The sequence below is a fragment of the Silene latifolia genome, chromosome X (genome assembly GCF_048544455.1).
Source record: "Silene latifolia isolate original U9 population chromosome X, ASM4854445v1, whole genome shotgun sequence".
NCBI classification, from domain to species: Eukaryota; Viridiplantae; Streptophyta; class Magnoliopsida; order Caryophyllales; family Caryophyllaceae; genus Silene; species Silene latifolia.
The window spans coordinates 231,608,552-231,611,422 of NC_133537.1; positions in this window are offsets into that span (position 1 = coordinate 231,608,552).

Sequence of the window (2,871 nt, forward strand, 5' to 3'; positions counted from 1 at the left end):
CATCCATCGTTTTAATCCTAGCATGTGAAGAATTAGACTAAGTCGGTTAACACGTAATTTAGCATACAATAAATGTCAAAGTCGGGATTTAAGTTCAATTACATGTGGAAGCATACAAGTGAGATATAATAAAGAAATACAATAATAATACAATAAAGAAAAATTACAATAAAGAAAATTACAATAATTACATCGGGTTTAATTGATTTATGTCGAAAATACTTTTAAAACGGATAATTTGGAAAAGAACAAAATGAATGAATTAACGAACAGAAATTAAGGCGATAATACGAATAATAGTTAATTAATTACGTAATTAAATAAACTAGGTCGAGGCAACACGGGAATTCAGAGACAGAAGTCAGCCAGGAACAGGCGCAGCATAGCTGCGCCCTCTGGAAGAGGCGCAACAGTCACTGCGTCTGTTCCTTGGCTCAGTTCTGGCTGTGAAGCCGGAATTGCGAATTGTTAATGCTCGTTGGTGATTTTAATGGTTGATTAGTATTATTTACTCTGATGGAAGTGATTTGCAGATTATTTACATGCGATTGATGGTCATGAAAGCGATAAACATGGATGAAACTAATTAGGACGAATTAAACATGATTTATAAGGATTAATTACAAATTAACAAACTAAACTAATTAATTAGGTTAAATACGATGAATTAATGACGGATTAATGATGAATAAACGGGTGAGAATATATCAACGATCGAATTCCAGAAACTCAATATGAATGAATCGAATTTCTACAACCCGGATTTGACTTTAATGACGAAAACCCGCAAATATTGGTTATTTGGGATTTAAGTCAGGAATTAATGAGATGAATTAATTATGAAGAATTATGAATTACAGGTTAAAATTATCATGCTTAAATTGTCGTGTTAATGAAACAATGAACATTCGAAAACAAAGTGAAAAACAAAAGGACGAACAAAAGACGAAGGAAGAAGAAAGGAAGCAGGAACTGCAACAGCCTCACGAAGAGGCGCAGCAGGTACTGCGTCCCTTCGAAGAGGCGTAGCAGTTGCTGCGTCCTTTCTTGACGGTTGTCCTCTGATAATCCGTAAAAAGGGTTTTAAGCAAAGGGTTTTAGATATCGGTTTTAATTGCATTTTCGACATAAATCTTACAATATGATTACAAAAGATAAATAACAATAAGTAAAAGAGAGATTTACACCCTCAGACTTACATGCTTGACGAAACGAGATGGACTAAGTTTACGATTAGTGATGCTCGACTCGAATGTAACGAAAGTGCCCTCGTAAGAGGAAAAACGAATAAGATTGATTAAAGTTGATTATGGTGGAGTTGGTCAAATTGGTCGGTCATGCAAAACGAGGCTGGTACTCAGAAAGATCCGAGCTTACGTGGTCGAAACTTCAAGCACGTAGACGCCAAAAAGTAAGAACGTGGTCTAGAATGCAAAGGGAGAAGAGAAGGGCGGACACTCGCGTGAGAAATATGAGGAGCGAAGGCTCCTATTTATACTAATCACGTGGAGGAAGTAGGGTTTTTCGGAGAAACTTTGGAATTGAATCTCGAAAAGATATGAAAAGATACGAAAAATACGCAGAAACGGACTTGGGAAGAAGCGCAGCAGTCACTGCGTCTCTTGGAAGAGGCGCAGCACCTGCTGTGTCTATTCCCAAGTGGTTTCCTCCTGCGCAAGAAATATTTCCGTGTTTAGTTTATGGAATAACGGAATAATTGGTTTTCCTTAATATTTTGTGTGAATATTTCGGGAAATTGTTTACCAAAGATTAAAAGATTTATAAAATATGGAATAGAAATATCCGGAACATTCCAGAACATTCCGACTCGGCATTTTAATGGTTGTCAGAAAATGAAGACGGTTTTAGGCCCGGACTCCAAATGTACTCTAACTACTGTCAAAACGACCGTATCGGCGCGTAGATGACAATTATGAGGTAGACATAAATGTTTGAGCGATCACTTGACGATAAACTTACGAACTGTCACAAATCGTTCCGCGTACCAAACATGCGGCCCAATCATCACCGGGTGGTTTGCGGGAGGTGCAGAAATGAGGTATCTACAAAGTGGCCAGAAGTCCACGTGTAAATGCTAGTGGTCAGAAGTCCACGTCTATGAGTATATGAACCGTTGTTGAGTTTAAAGCGGTCTTTATGAAAGGCAAATTTATTTGCGAATTGATTCGTGTTCATTTGAAGTTATAATGAGATATGAAATTTGATCCATTCCTTGAGGTGAATGGGACATCTCATAAAGACTTTGCCTGTAGCAGAGATTGAGAATATGGCGTTATGATCAGCCTAATATTACGGCCTTAACTGAGCCTAATAATGTGAGGAGAAAAATGTCAAATTATGCTAAGTCAAATTATACACGTATGTGAGGAGAAAAATGTCAAATTATGCTAAGTCAAATTATACCCATCTACCTAGTATAAAAGCTAGGTTTTTTAAAGGCTTCTGATTGGCCGATAAAATTCAGAAAATTGGCTTTGTATGGGTCCCCCATGTTTTACATCTCATTTAATTATCCTCTCTCCTCTCTAATAAATTCCTACTCATATTCTGATTATTCAATTGTCAATTCTTAATTAATCAAATTCAATAAATAGTGATAATAATTGTAAACCAGTTATCACTCTCCAACCCACTTTAAATAATCTTCTTGAATTTTAATTTCAACAAGCCAACTGTTACATAAAAAAAATTAAAAGAAAAATAGTTTCATGCTAAAAAAAATGATGTTTAAAAAAGAAGTACGGAGCTTAAAAATATTGGTTTAAAGGAGCTTAAAAATATAAGAAGTGACTTATGAGGAGTGCGGCGGAACTTTAAGATATGGTTAGAGAGCCACATGAAAGGGGACGA